Source organism: Lineus longissimus, chromosome 3 (assembly GCF_910592395.1).
Source record: "Lineus longissimus chromosome 3, tnLinLong1.2, whole genome shotgun sequence".
Taxonomy (NCBI): domain Eukaryota; kingdom Metazoa; phylum Nemertea; class Pilidiophora; order Heteronemertea; family Lineidae; genus Lineus; species Lineus longissimus.
The window spans coordinates 10232616-10249045 of record NC_088310.1 but is presented as its reverse complement, the minus strand read 5'-3'; the positions used below and the strand labels follow the sequence as shown (position 1 = coordinate 10249045).

The 16430-nt window shown below is 40.1% G+C and overlaps 1 long non-coding RNA gene across 1 annotated transcript; it reads right to left on the bottom strand.

Annotated features, from left to right (window-relative positions):
- Positions 1-2624: 2624 nt before the first annotated feature.
- On the bottom strand, positions 2625-7538 carry LOC135484661 (uncharacterized). The gene is made up of 3 exons (XR_010446478.1): positions 7432-7538; positions 5833-5924; positions 2625-2648 (listed from the first exon to the last, which is right to left on the bottom strand). It is a non-coding gene; the product is annotated as an uncharacterized LOC135484661 (long non-coding RNA).
- Between the last annotated feature and the right edge of the window lie 8892 nt (positions 7539-16430).

Sequence of the window (16430 nt, the reverse complement as noted above, 5' to 3'; positions counted from 1 at the left end):
TTATTTGATCATAAATCACTACTATAATGGACGTAGAGCTGAAATAGTTTGTCATACATCTCCTCCGTCAGTTCAGATCGGATGAGCTCGAAACTTTTCCTGAAAGTCGTGGTTGATATGGAGATGGTCCTCGCCGGGTTAAATGGGTAAACTTTGCAGCGATCTTGGAGAAATAGCATTTTTTGTTCTTTCTATATATGGGCATACTCATCAACATAAGGGGCCATTTCAGCAGTTCTAAATTTGCATATGAGCCATCTATTAAATCAAAAGTGTGGGATTATACGAAAATAAGCCGGGAAAGTATATTGGGGCCACTATATGTTTAAAACACTCATCCATCTCCGCAATTTTCCCCCTTTATTTTGGTCGTACTCTTTCACCTTACATTGATAATCGCTCTTAATTTTTTGAAGTACCGTGTTGGAATTCATCACGTGATACAAGTGACATAATAACAAACCGCCTCACCCGACCCAAGCACTGGGCGCAAAGTAGCGCACAGCTCCCTATATGAATACCCGGGGCAAATATAAAATATGATATAAACTCCCGATTAAATTTTTTTTACTGCAAAAAACCGGCTAACCACTGCAGATTAACAAGTAAGTGAGTGTTCCGGAACGAGTGGATTCCGTGTGGAGGGTGTCGAAAAAACCCTAGGCGAACTACTTCCTCCGTCTGGTGCTGCCACCCACTATGCTCGCAGCATTTGTTGTACTAAGTTCGTAACTTCACGCCATTGCCTCTTCACCATTCGCGAAATAGTTCGTCAAAATAACTCGAGACCACTTTGAAGAGTGGTGGAGTTTAGACAACATCACAACCCCCCCCCCCCCGAACATATCATTTCATTTCACCCAAATTGCCCCAACCCCACAGTAAGCCAAAACCCTAAAACAACCCGCGCCACGGGTATCATGCTAGTCTATCCAATGTAGATACAATGTTAACCCGTTATGTGCCAACAATGATACATTTGATGTTTCATACTAATTCCTCTAAAATTATTTCGAAATAATGTTAATATTTTCAAAGTTACTGGTGTCTCTAGTTAAAGCAATTCCATTGACTAGATAGCAGTATTTCTCATGGCACATTACATTATCATTAAGTGGTGCCAGCTATAGATGGTGTTGATACATGGTCCATAACTGAAATTAAAGTTTTTAATGGCGCATGACAAGACCGTCAGTCAATTCAGAATATCACAAGCTGTTGTCTGACACAAGATGTAATGTACAACAGAGGTGATAGATAGAACGTTGTGTTTTTACAACATTCTAAAATCAGTCTGATTTGTGACGATATTGTTTAAATTGTTGGTAAGAGATTGCATCGACCACCACTTAATGTGTTCAATAAATATCGTTTGATACCAGCAAAATCTCGTCGTCAACCTTGATTGGAATAATATTGAAAGCTTTATTACCAATAAAGACCATAAACCTGTGAAAAAAGTGTTCTCATACATAAAAAACATGTAATTTTAAATTTTAGTCAGGGGCTACAAATTCCCCAAGGCAACGGGGTATTTGAAGCCCCTGACCACGAGTCTTGTATTGTCTCTCAGACGCATTGTTTAAGATCAAGTGTCTTTAATTGCAGGCTGTACAATTGGAAGAAGTGCCACTACAAGGTGCAGGCCGGTTTTAGTGAATCTACCTGGTAACAAAAATTATAGGTAAAAAGGGGCTACAATTACCCCCATTTTACCTTATAATTACTTACAAAGCTGCTGCAAAGAAGTATGGCATTCATTAGTGCATGAGGACGAGTCCAACATGGCCGCAACAAATATAACTCTGTCGAAACTAACCCGATGTAGCACAAACATTTGCCATGCAATAATAGAAACACAGGCAAGTGTACATTTTACTACTCCTATCCCTCGGTCATTCTTGTTGTAACAGGAAACCTTCGGATTTTATCAATCGGAAGTCGATGCAACAGACACATTTCTGCATCTGTTTCAATGAACGCAGTCTGGCAGTGGCGGTTGTCGTTACGATGTATTTATGGGGTCGTGCCTTTTTTCTCGTGCTTTTTCACGACAGCCAAATATAATCAAAATGTCAAGGACATCGAGCGCGTTTATATTTTGCCTCATCAATGAACTTGCTGAAAACTGTTAATTTGTGTCGATCATGTTTCAATTGCAGTTGGGTCTTCGACGGTCTGGCGGCGAAGATAGCAAATAATACAGAAACAATAATTGATATTGAGTTCTTCTATGGCGCTTTTCTACCCTTCCCTGTTCAAGGCCAATTTGACAAAATAACCGGTAAGTTAGAGAGAGAAACATTTTTGTGACATTCAGAGTCCTTTAGTCTCCTATGAAAAGGCCAATGATCAGGCCTCCACATAACATTCAATTGCTCATGGACTTGATCATTAGTATCATAGAAGGAATAATAAATAATCAAAACAATAGCTGTCTTGTTACAATGCTTTATTTCTTGTTCTACATGTACCGTGGCGCATCCGTGAGACGTGATGGAGGCTACATGAAGCACCAATCAGCCGCTATCTCCACTTCTTCAAGAGACTGAAGTCCGGTTTACGTGGTTCAACCCAGAAGCCACGCTTGTTGGTGCGCCTTTTCACGAATGCTTCGAAAGCATGATCTATTTCATCGTCTTCTAGTTCTGGAATGTATGTATCAAAAAAGGACGCATTAAAAGAGAAGTGTATTGAGAGAATGCTAAGTCGACACTAATGCACGTGAATGCAAACCCGATGCACCATCTGTAGGAGAACTCTGTTAACTTCTCGTTTGTCCCGGAGTTGCAGTCACGCACACGCACCTGCACACGCGCATCTTTACCTTATAAACAAAAGCGCATAATTGAATCCTCGGTCGGTAGTTGATAAAGCTTGGAATCAGTGAAACCTTGGAACCAGTGATAAACCTTGGAATCAGTCCTAAAAATGCATAAAAACATGAAATAATGCGATTGGAACCTAAGGTGGTTACGAATCAATATTTGGAGATTATTTTTTCATGATCAGATCGGAATTTGACGGTAGTTTAGAAATCAGTCGCATATCCGATTCAACAATCTATATTTTAGAACAACCCAGTCATACCTCGCCTCAAGTGTACATTACTGATCTCCCAAATATGGGCATGCGCGACACGTAACGCCCACCACACACCCATTATATGGACCAATCAGCGCTCCGCTTACTACGCCACCACACGGGGCCTATTTCCACTACGGAGCGGTGTGATCATACAGGGTGATACAGAGAAGATTGACTACATCATGCAGTACCGGCTGGCATTTATCCGTACATCATCTTAACATGACAAGAAACGTAGATGCAGATTTATTACCGAAGGTTTTAGCCGGGTTTGGAGATGAAAAATGTGAACAAATTCCTTCGCTGTGAGCGATTTTGCACATCTTCATGTACACATCGAGGGATATAGATATCTTTCCCTGATGTCACCAGTTCTAAGCGGACACATTTTTTAGTGATTCCCGTGTGCATGTTTGTCCTATCTACCAAGCTTAATCAGAGCATTATATACAAAATGATTCTTCTAATAAAAACGTTTTATTTTAGTATATGGAATACAAAACAATCACAAAACCTTTCTTTTGCTTTCATTGAAAAGAAATCATTAGATATTTGCAATTGCGGCCCGTCATGAATATAAGTTCATATTTTAACGAAAACAACGCATTTTAAATGCATTCCATGATGACGTCATCCACCACAAAAAGGTGGTTTCTGGAACTACTGGCAAATTGCTATCAATAAAGTCAGCTGGGACGAGATTGGCAGTTGGAAGGGTATAAATCGTGGAAGGAACGCACCCGATTTCACACGGTACTTGCACAGTGATTCTACGGTTTAGTACTGACTATTCCAAGGTTTATCACTGGTTCCAAGGTTTCATCGATTCCAAGCTTTATCAACTACCTCCTCGGTCCCCAGACACTACTGTACGTCACGTAAGCCCCATATCTCGAATTACTCTTCATTTATGAGCGAGAGACAAAACGCAGGAGTATTAAGGTTAAACGAACGAAGGCACCGTTGGTATGATATCGTTTCACGGTACATCGGCAAAATTAGCAGCAGCATATATCGGCTGGTCAAAAAAGGCACCGAACGTTCAGGGTTGTTAACAACTATGGCTACCAAGATATCCAGTGTATTATATGTTAATTACTGGACGACAGGTCCTAATTGTTTTTTACGTAATTCTGAATTTTAAGTAACACATTTATATACTTTTAGATATACTCCAAAATCAAAATGTTGTGTCAAATATGCTCGCTAAAGACCAAATGTTTTTCCAGAATCTCAAAAGGATCTGTGTCTATCCTGATGAAAATGCATGCATTTCCTAATCTATATTTCTTCCTACTTCATTTTGATATTCTCCTTAATGTTTAAGTACATGTAATGTCAAATAAAAGAAATGCCCGTCAAAATCGTTGCGGGTAGTCACCTATGCAAATTGCATTTAGTGATGAATTGGCCCACCATCCTGCTGCGATACCACCCAAAGCCTCTTCTTCCATGCATGAACTTTTCCTACTTTATTTTCATATTCCCCTTAATGTTTAAGTACATGTAATGTCAAATAAAAGATAAGAAGTGACTACTTGGCAAGCCCGGCTTACCAAACAGCGACTTTTTCTTGTCCTGAATGGAGAGCCGAACTCATTAATATTAAAGTATAAAGTCTCCAGCTCGCCAAACAGGGTAGATTTTTTACCTGTTTGGCAAGCCCGGCTGGCCGAACAGGGTGGCTTTTTAGTGCTGTTTGGCAAGCGGCTCTCCAAACAGAACAAAAAAAGATGCCTGTTCGGCGAGCGGCTTGCCAAATAGACCCGGCCTAAAAGAAATGCCCGTCAAAATCGTTGCGTGTAGTCACCTATGCAAATTGCATTTAGTGATGAATTGGTTCACCATCCTGCTGCGATACCACCCAAAGCCTCTTCTTCCATGCATGAACTGATGGAACTATTGTTCAAAGGGACAATATAGGGATGCAAGGTAAAGTTACACAAAGCCGCCAACAGGGGGCTCTCACATCTCACAGTAGGTCGAAATGATTCATGCTTGCACGAGGGATTATCTAGTTTAGAGCAAATGCAGCTCATAATCAGTGGTACAAGAATCGTCCGAATCGGTCGACGGGTGCCTGATCTACAGCTGCCGAAAGAAAGGGTATATATCTGATTTTTAAGCTGTGGGTTTTTTGAAGTAATCTGTCTTTGATAATATCAGTGGCCACAAGAGTGCAAATTTTCAATAATTTCATTTTTATTGCATTTTTATTGTACTTTAAAAAGCGGGAGTTTAATTTTATATGAGTTTTTCTTTTTAGATCACCTGATATTTTCCCTACCCATAGAACCCTAGAATAACTTTCATTTTAAAGTCTTCGGCATTTCAAATCACTATTCCAGAAGAAATACACAGGCCTCTTTTGGACTGCAGAGGTCAAGCCGGTGTAACATCTGTGGTTGTTCCCCATGTGTCAGTGTTTCCAAACAATAGGCAGCTAGAGAGACCACGACTTTTCAATAGGGGGGATACACAGAAAAACTTGTCAATCTATTTTTGAGCGTTCCCAAACAATGAGAGGAAACACTCAAAAACAGAAACACTCACATATATTACACCGGGTCTTTTTTTATTATAACGATCATTATCAGACCACACTCATCAAATCGGTCATCCCTGGGTTTTACATTTATCGCAGGTCCCGACGACTGACTCTGGCAATGACTCTTGCAGACAAGCGATTGATATATTGCATGCAAACTATGCGTCTGCGAGTCGCTTTACGAACTGATGACATACCTGCCGCCGACACTTGGCTGATTACCAGGTGTACCAAAATGCCGAATAGCATTAATGGGAGTCGTTGCATCTTCACGTTTTTACTACGAATTCTGAAATCAGAGGGACTTCAGGTTATGATAGACAGATTTTATTCCAGCAAGAAGACTTCAAACAAGATTCAGCCCCTTTCACAACTACATATAAATGCAAAAGACTATTTAACGTGTGTAGGCCCAATAGCACGAAGCACATTGTTCGAGTGCTCGCGGTTTATTGGGTGGCACACAGGCCAATCGGAGCCCAGAAAAGTGCCAAATAGTACGAGATGTAGTACAGTGCGGATCGCGGAGAAAATAGTACTTTTTTTGTCCGTCAGCAGGATATCGCTGCTACAGCATTACAAAATTCCTTGAATCGGATGCTAGCGACGTTCTGATTGGACGAATTTATTTCGTGCCTTGAACTTAAATGAGACGAAATATCTCTACCGTGGAGGTTGTGTGTAGGACCGATACACCACGAAAAAACGTTACCATAACGATATAATAAATAAAGTTGTGTTCCACCAGTTGGAATGTTTAATAAGCGAACACCTAATTTCCTAAGGATCGGGTATAACATATGCAGCCCGCCTCGAACAATAATTGAGAACAGTGCATATTCAAAACCCAAAAATTACTTCTATCCAAATATCTGAACAACTAATGCATTCATTTTTGTGAGAATGGCAAGCCTTGAATGACCTGAAAATAATTTCATCCCTCAGCACCTTCACACGGTGACCGATCAAAGACAAAATTATTTTTGGTCGCGTATTCGTAGTTAATCTGGCATATGGAACGGATGGCGGATGATTACTTAAAAAGCTGTTGCCCCGGCTGCCTGCAAATAATGCAAGAGTAATCACCAAGAATACACCCTGCAGTTATGCCTGAGTGAAATCGCGTACTACGAATAAGATAACTTTGACTTTGATTGGAGACCGTACATCAGTGCCCAGCGGATAGGACTGTTCTTAGCAAGATACGTAAACAAGAGCACATGGTTTGTCCGAGCAAAAATAACATTGTTGATAAATCATGAACCCTCTCACTGCATTCTTTTCCAAAAATGTATTCCTTCAGTTATCAACCGAGACTGCTGATAATATTATCACCCTGCAGGCATGGCAGGATGGTGAGTTTAGGTAGCTGAGGGCTCTTGGGTGGGCCTACTAGTTTGACCAATAAAATTAATGAAAATACAAGAAAACAGCCATTAAGTGATCGAATTTACTCACTTTAAAAATTAGCTGAACGTGTACGGAATGTATGTGGCCACATGGTGAAACATGTTTTACACCAACTAAATCCATAATTGTCTGTTTGTTGTTTTTTTTCGCGAGTTTAGCAAACCCAATAGTAGCCGATCGAGTCCCTCCACCCCTCCCACCAAAAAGACCACATCTTTACATGTTTTCCTTCTTACTCGATCGGCTGATATTTGTCCCTTAACTCGTCCTCAATGTCTCTAAGTTTCTGATTATGTGGGAGTTCACTTACATGTAGCATCGACTGGGCTGATCTGAGAAGCAAACCTTGTTTCACAAGTTCTAATCATAGACCCTATCTTACTTACCGGGTGCTGATATAGCCTTGCTTTTCCAAATTGTCAATTAGTCGGAAATACAAACTCACACGTTTGAGAAAGTTCGTGTGGATGACTGCCTTGATCATGCAAGTTGGTTTATTACAAAATAATGGGATATATATTCATAACATTAATTCAACAACTGCAAGCCGGTGACTTTTTTTGGGTAATTATCAAATTGATGCGAATATTGATAGGCAGAGATGTGCCAACCTCCATTTAGTATGCTGAATTAAGACGATAACCTTTTATTGGGTTGTCTATTTTACGTGGTTAACGGTCTGGCGGTTATATCTGCTGCTTGAACGCAGCGCCTTGAACAGCAGGCCCAGTATTTGTATACCCAAATAACATCAGTTCATCAGTACACGCTTGCCGGGAGAGCGATTTTTGGCTACGGAATATTTCGGGTAAATTCAGAACCCTGGAACATGAGGAACAAGAGATGCTCGAGACGGCGTAATGCTCGGAATTAAGAATATTGGTTCTCCGGGGCTGGGATGTTCAAAACAAGGGTAACTTTAACGGAGTCGTTAGATTTTAATGGGATTAACTGCAAAGATAACGTCCTTAATGATGCCTAACATAACTGTTAGGGATAACGCGTCCTTTGTGCCATTAAACATTCGGACCCTGGGTGCTTCTGCGCTTCATAGTTAACAACATTTGAAAGAAAAATCATCATGAAACGTATCAATGAAGATCCAGTCTAACGCATTCACCCTTTCAGAACGAGAAATGTAAAACGGCAGACCAATAATCATGAAAATTCATTCACAAATACTAGTATGATTTCAAAACGAACTTCCCTCGGTATAACGGCCACTACAAGCACGGGCATTGGATTCCTAACCATGCAGTAGAAAGATGCAAGGTTATTTTGTGAAACACTGCTGCTGGGAGCAATTGATGACAATTCAACTCGATATTATTCCGGTGGGTAAAGGTACTGGACAGGTTTACCTTTGCATCACAATGATATGTAAAGTGAAAGCTCTAGTAAACTCACACAACTGTTGACATGGGGAAGCCCCCAAACCCCGTCCTTTTGACATATTTTAGCCAGTGCATTGGGGGAAGCCCCCCCCCCCCCACCATTGGACTCTCAGTAAGTCCTTCTGAGACGCTTACCCCGGAGCGATGGAGTGGAACCTCAAACCATCTTGATGGTACAGTCCATAAGTCCTTCTGACAACCATTACCCAGTCATTTCGTGCTATAGCTAAATCCCACCATGACCCTGCCTTCTGATTTGCTAGAGCTAACTCCAACCATGACCTTTGATTTTGATGCCGTTGTTTACCCCAACCATTACCCATCCTTTTCTTGCTATTGCTAAACTCAACCATGACCCTTCCTTCTCATAATACTATAGCTATACCAACTATGACATTTTCTTTTGATGCTTTTGCTGACCCTAACAATTAACTCAGTCTCTTCATGCTGTAGCTTACCCCAACATTGGCCCTACCTTCTCATATGCCATAGCTAACCCCAACCATGACCTTTGATTTTGATGCTATTGCTAACGTCAACCATTACCCATACTTTTCATGTTAAGGCTAACCCCAACCACTGACTCTTAATTTTGATGCTATCGCTACAAACCCAAACCGTGACACTATTACTCTTCGTCAAATAACCATAATGACTCACCCGAAAAAAATGAATAAATGCATGTTTAGGATTCCAGCTCTTTCTAATGACATACTATACTTAAACTAAAATTTGGTAGTTAACATATAATCGATTAATCGATGAGTCAAGGAGGGTATACTTTTTTGAGTCACCCTGTAGTACACAATATTTTGATGTCTATTCTCGCACGAAAAATATCTACGAATCTTGAAAACCTATAGACGGGCACTTTTAATTTCTATAAACGTCATAAATGCCTTGCTCAAAGAAGACGAAACAGTAGTGACCCTTCCGAGAATCGAACCCACGACCTCCTGATTATGAGCCCGGTGCTCTAACCACTACGCCACTGATCTAAAAGGTTTAAGAAGGGTCTTTCCCTCAGAGTTGGTGATGCGGACGTTGATCTTGTTGAATCTGTTAAGTATCTTGTTATTGTTCTTGCAATGGATCCCTTAAGAAAGCAGAGCAAACATTAACAAGCAAAGCAAAGCAGGCAGTTTTCCAGTTGAATAAACATTTTAACATTTATCAGGGTACACAAGTAAAGGCACTCCTCAGTTTATTTAATCTTTTAATAAAAACACAACTTCTGTATGGTTCTGAAGTTTCGGGTGTTTATCTTTGTCGTAGAAAGCAGGTATTTGGTGGGGGTTTTTGTCTATGACACTATGAACAGCAACTCTCGTTTTTCTGTCGGAAAACTCTCGGAATCTGCATCGGTCTCGAAATCACTCGAAAATCACTCGAAATGCTTCACGGTCATTAAACCGTCTCTCGGAAATCTTACGGAATTCGACCCGGCCTTGGCAAGCCATGCTTGGCAAGAACTCGGAAAGTTTCGAAGAAAATCGAAACAGTTAATTCTATCGTGATTGCTGGTCTAATCCCTGTCGAATATTACCGAAAACGATCGTAAATGACCGAAAATTTTAATGCTTTTGCCTGAGAAGTATTTTCGATTTTTTTCGACAGAGTTCGAGAGGTATTCAGAACGAGCAATTATTCCAGTTGTGATAAGAATGTGGGTTTGCGACACCTATAACGTATTGCAGAACTGGAATAATATTTAAACCGCAGGTAGGGGTCTAAAAGTATCGAAAAGACTCGAATGTTATCGCAATTAGGTGCGGTGGAATACAAAAGGACTCGAAAAGTATCGTTTTCTATCGTTTTTCTCACAGGTAGTTTCGAAAACGGCATGTCCCGAGTAAATGTCCGCTTGTTACCCTCGTAACATTGGTTGTCACAACAACCTTCAACGTTGACAAAACGTGCAACAAATGTACCCCCACATAACCAACGCTTTTAATTTTATTTATTTTCAAAACGGTATGAACTAGGTTCTTGCTTATTAGACAAAAGCCGTTTTCATCCATTGAAAAATCATAAGAAGAAGAAGATTGTGTCAATATATATTCTTTCAGGCAATATGTGTGTGTTTGATGTATAAGCAATGAATTATTTTAGTTTAAATTAAAGTAATAATGCATAAAGGTCTTCGAATTCGAACTCGAAGCCGGTCACATCCGTTCTAACAGTTCTCACTGATAAATGTGAAATTCCCAACATGGCAGTTAACAACAACTTGTACAAAGTCAAATGGAATTGAGCAGCTCAGGCATGTCAACCAGATATTATTGTAAACGCGAACTGCATTGCGCAGACTTTAAACACCTCAACACGCACATTTATTTTTATGACATCACACCTCCTTCGGACATGTCGGACCCTTTTTTGCGCGTTTAATAGCTCACTGATATTTTGAAGATCGTGCGTCTTGATAGAAAAATAGTCCGTCATCCTACCCTGAGAGGGTTACCTTTGAAGTAACATGCACTATCTGCACCAGGGATTTCTATTGATGATTAAAAAAGACAATTCATTTTCGGGCATATTCGCGGCACTCTGCAAAATAATAATATTCCAACGAGTGGAAACAATATTCATCCCACTGTTGCTTACAAGCTTACAATCATCATCTGCCATTGGCATGACTGGCAATAACTTTTGCGATATGCCTCGCGAGCCCTGCCATTCCTGCTAATAATATGGACATTTTGTGCGCATAATTGTGGAAAAAAACGTTGATCACGCTATAGATGATTTGTCCGGCTGCTGGGCGGCCGTTTTTAAATTTGTGTCACAGTGTTTAGGTGATGCGCAACGAGCCACGTGCCGTCGCTGATTACCATGCTTACTAGGGATTACGCGTAAGTGCTACCACACGAGCGTCTCGTTGTGCAATCCTTTCTTTAAAATACAAGCAGAATTAACTTTGTTGATACTGATTTATTAAGACCAACACATTATATGGCCAACCGGAGGCTAATCCCTTGCTCGACAACCAAGAATGGAACAAAATTAATCTGACAATCGTCATTTATAACCACAAAGCAAAAGGTATTTTGTTGACAAAGCATGGTTTGCCCCAAGACCTGTTTTCAGATAAGCCCTTGGGTCAACAAAAAGTTGGACCTAACAAGATGGATTTATTAGGACCCCTCAGAGCGGACCAACTATATAAAGACTTTACATTGACTCCTCGATTTGTGCTAGGCAATATATATTACTGCAGCGTAGTATTGTCGCTAACACATGAGCAAATAGAAATGTGGTGGTCAGTTTGTGTGGACAGTGATCTTGCTTTTATCGCAAAATTTTAAATTGATCACAGATTTGGAAATATATGTGGATTAGGCGAACGTGGAATAGGCGAATGTGGACTTTTTTAGGCGAATGTGGATTAGGCGAGAAAGGATTAGGCGAATGTGGCATAACCCGTGGTTGCGGGGTCATCAAGCCCCATCAGTGCGACGTCGGAAAAATCAATATCAGTACCATGACGTCAAGGGGTAGTTCATGGCTCCAGGAATCGCCTTACTAGTGCATCGTTCCATGTGAGAGTTATTGCGTGGAGACCAAAATCGGGTCGAATCGGAGTCAACGTCGGAAAAGCGCGATAATTTCGTCAGATTTTGAAATTTTCCTTTTTTGTAATTTGTTGAAAGCAACTACTTATGTAGCATAGGAGGTGACTGGGCAGTCGACAGCTGGCCGGGTAATATTGCCCTTAATAATGCCAATGGTCCTTTAACACACTGATAGAGTGTGTAGGGTTCACAAATAATGACTTTTTGTTGTTGTCGATTAAATAGCATTTCGGTTGTTTGGAATATCTTATCTCATAGGATTAATTCAATTTTCAATTGATAGGTCTTAAATTTATCAACTCGATTTCCCTAAGGCTTTGGTCACACGTTATTATGCGATGAAATAAGAGTTTACAAAACGCAATGATCTACTTCTGCGGTTGTTATCAGATAATATTATGGCTTGTCCTCATCAATTGGTGTATTCCTGTTTCGCCTATTCCTGTTCCGCCTATTCCTGTTACGCCTATTCCTGTTTCGCCTAATTCCTTATTCGCCTATTCCTGATTGGCCTACTTCCTGTTTCGCCTAATTCCTGTTTCGCCTATTCCTGTTTCGCCTATTCAAATGTATTGCTAACCTCGCCCACAGACGTAGGAATATGAACCGTCCCTTACTATAGTCGAAGAGCAAGATTTATAAGTGGTTCATATTGATAGTACATGTACGTGGATATGTACTGTCCTAAAGAATTCACTAATTCGAATGATAATCCTTTAGTTTTGTTCTATTTGTCATTGTACTATGCCCTTTGGTGCGACAATAATTGGTCTGATGAATGACGATGTCGTCATAAGCTGCACGTGAAATCATATATCATGATATGTATTTTCAACCTTGTTTGACTTGATATGTGCTGTACCTACATGTATATTATGACATGGGTTTTACAGCTGATTTTGATCAAATAATTATGAGAATGTACAGTATTATGTATTTTTATCAAAAACTCATGAATTCCTGTTTTTTTAAAATAAACGACTGCTTTACTCTACTTAATCTATAGTTTTTACTGTGTGTCAGTATGGTCCTATGGTCAAATAAGTCCCGGACTGTCCCCGGTTTCAAGGTGACTCTTTCAATATGGTCATGGCATGGTTTGTTAACAAAGTTGATGGCATTTGATTAGTCAAATTGTCATCACATCGTTAACATCATCCAATTGTCCCCTCACATTTTCCCCATAAAATGGACATGCATCCCTAAGGTTCCCCGTGGGAGAGTCGATTTATTGTAGGGGTACTGGAAAGTAGGCGAAACAGGAAGTAGGCGAAACAGGAATAGGCGAAACAGGAAATAGGCCAAACCGGAAATATGCCAAACAGGAATAGGCGAAACAGGAATAGGCGGAACAGGAATAGGCGAAACAGGAATAGGCGAAACAGGAATAGGCGAAACAGGAATGTTGTAGGCGAAACAGGAATAGGCGAAACAGGCATAAACCTATCAATTGATAAATCTTAATTATCAAACCTATAGGCCTCAATAATAATGCAAAGTGTAATTGATCGATTGATTGCATATACCGATGACCTCGATTACTTAAAGGCACAACGGTAAATGAGTTTAGAGTTCCGCAAAATCTTGGTTATAAATCCATATCATAATTGAGTTTACCTTTCCCAGACTGGATATGAAAGTACATATCCAAAGGTTAGTTTGTATATGTATGTGATTTGCTGTCTTGAGAAGTTGTTCTTACAATTCAAAAGACTTAACTGGCAGTAAGTAGATGTTTCCTAAATCATCCTAACATGCTTTATAAAAAGACAATATCGACACCATTTCTGGACTACGCAGATAATGTGCATGACACCCACAAGAGCACACATACACATGTAACACTAGCTATTGAAATAAACATTGCCAACATACAATGGAAGCTGCGTGTGATGGTATCCTGGACCTAGACTTGAAGATTGATGTCGATTATGACGTTGAGGACGTATTAAAGGTTCTTGCAGAGGTCAAATCCGAATGGAGAACCGGGGATATAACTTTGCAAGTATAAAGTCATTTCAACCGCTACTTCATGTATACAATTTGATTGTAACCAAAGACGAATTAGTTTTTAAAAACCTCTAACTTGGATTTCCTCAATTTTTAAATGAAATTGCCACTTTTCAACCCCTCCCTGGCGGTCGCAGTTTTTGGACGATTGTAATGGTTAGGGTCTCAAAATGACGCTATTGCTCTCCCCTTACAGCCGAACAGGGCAATTTAAACATTATTAAAGTGATACTATGATGTGATTTACAACTTTGCGGAAATACGTCCGTTTTTAATTGTTGATCACAAATATAAAGCTCAAATTTTCCATTTTTGATTAGATTCATTATAAAATCGCTGTTTTAATCGCGTCAAACTGGCCAACTGCCGAAGACGTTTTGAAAAACCCGCACTAAAGTCACATGACCTCATGACGTCACATTATGAACAAGTCAGACCGTCGACTATTTTCCTATTCGCTCTAGGAAGAAGCTATATCCTCAGTAGTTCGCGTACGCTCAGGAAAATCTAATGAATATTAAATAAGGTCTAAAAATAGTTTTAGGAATGCCATTATTATGACGTCATCGATGGAATTTCCTAGTTCGACTTAGGAAATTTATGATGAAATGACTAGGACTGTGGCCTTGGGGGGAGGGGCCGTCCCTTCCCTTACTTCGTTACTTCGAGATTTTTTCCAAATGTGCTGGAAGACCCCCAACGGCAGATGAATTTGGAGTTGGTTCTCGAAGTTGTGTTCCGGCGGAGCATCAAGGAGTAGAAGATGAACCACCGGCTGGTGACCTCCTAACTCGAACTTCACGGTGACGGCCCGGTTCTTTGATAGGGTCAGGTCAGCGGAAAACCCCAACACCTTCAGTTTTGCTGGTGTTGCCGCAAAACATCGCAGCACAACGCCACCCGATAACTCTTTTCTTCTTCTTCTCCATAATCTTCAGTTCTTATCGTGTATATATTGTGTAAGGACAGGATGGAATGTCAATGGTCAATGGCAGTTGTAAATAAATGGCCAGAGACCTCTATTAGCCAGCGTGTACATTCTGTGTACATTTTAATGAACATATGTTGGTGAAAAAAGTACACCAAGGGTGTTTTAATTCCCACCAAATTTTATATGTGTTATGAAGAGGCTATTACCGAAATGATAGTAAAAATTCAAAACATTCCAATACCGATTACCTGAGAAAAATTGATTTGTGTACAGCATTGCCATCAAATCGTCACTCGCGGACTGATATGGGCCTATTAGAATACAAGTTCTAAACTGGCCAGTGAGACAATATTTCCTTAAATTAATTATCAAAAAGTATATCCCTGTTATGGCCTGGCTCTGTAGATTAAGAATCCACCAAAGATTGAAGAATAAATCAACTTTCACCCATCACAGTCATGTATTTACCACATTTTCACAGTTCAGTACGGACTATGTGTCATGTATTTACCACATTTTTACAGTTCAGTACGGACTATGTGTCAGTGCCACACTTCCGCCTGTGGATGAATACATGTCTCTGCCCTAGTAGTGAGCCAGTTTTGACCCCAGATCAGAATTTCTGCCATTTCCAGATTCCCCTAGATGTTCACAACAGTCTGCAACAGAAAGTTTTATATGATATTGACTTTTAAAGAAATTTGAGGAGTTCATCTACTCAAAGCTATATCTGAATGTGCCGCGCCCACCTTTTCATTCTGAAGCTAAACCAAACTCAAGAGCTAATAATTTGTCAAATATGACTTAATACTATGGAGCACTGTTTGTTTTATACAAGGACTATATATGTAATCAGAAATAACAATATAGTGGCACATGTTATCATTGGCTCTGGTGCCCAATGCCCCCAGGGTCTGCACTTATACTCTATGAATGCGTTGAAATCCAGCAAATATGTTTTATTCATTAAAAAGAGAGAAAAAATGTTCACATGCTTTGTTATGAATCCATCTCAACAGATAATAGATGTTAATTTGGTCACATTCTCAATAAGGAGGTATCGTGCCGATAGGCCTACAGCCTTGTCCTTGAAGAGTGATCTGATGCATCTGTGCCTCAATGAGATTGCGAAGCGAACTAACAGGACTCGGGTCTTGCAGGATACTGCAACCAGTAAAAGAGTCTGAAATAAAATGACTAATTCTGAATCTGACTGCATGTAAGGCCCTACATCAACTTATAGTACAGTTCATAGGCATGAAGTATATCACATACAACACTAGGCCCTATGGATTGGCCTGCACATTACATATCAGTTTCGATTTTTGGATTTCTGTTCAATAGCATGGAATGTGCTACACTTCCGCCTGTGGATGAATACATGTCTCTGCCCAAACGAATGAGATTTTTTTTTCGCGGGAATGTAAACCACCGCGACCTCGAAAATGTTCATGTTGTGGCTTCTTCTTTTCAAT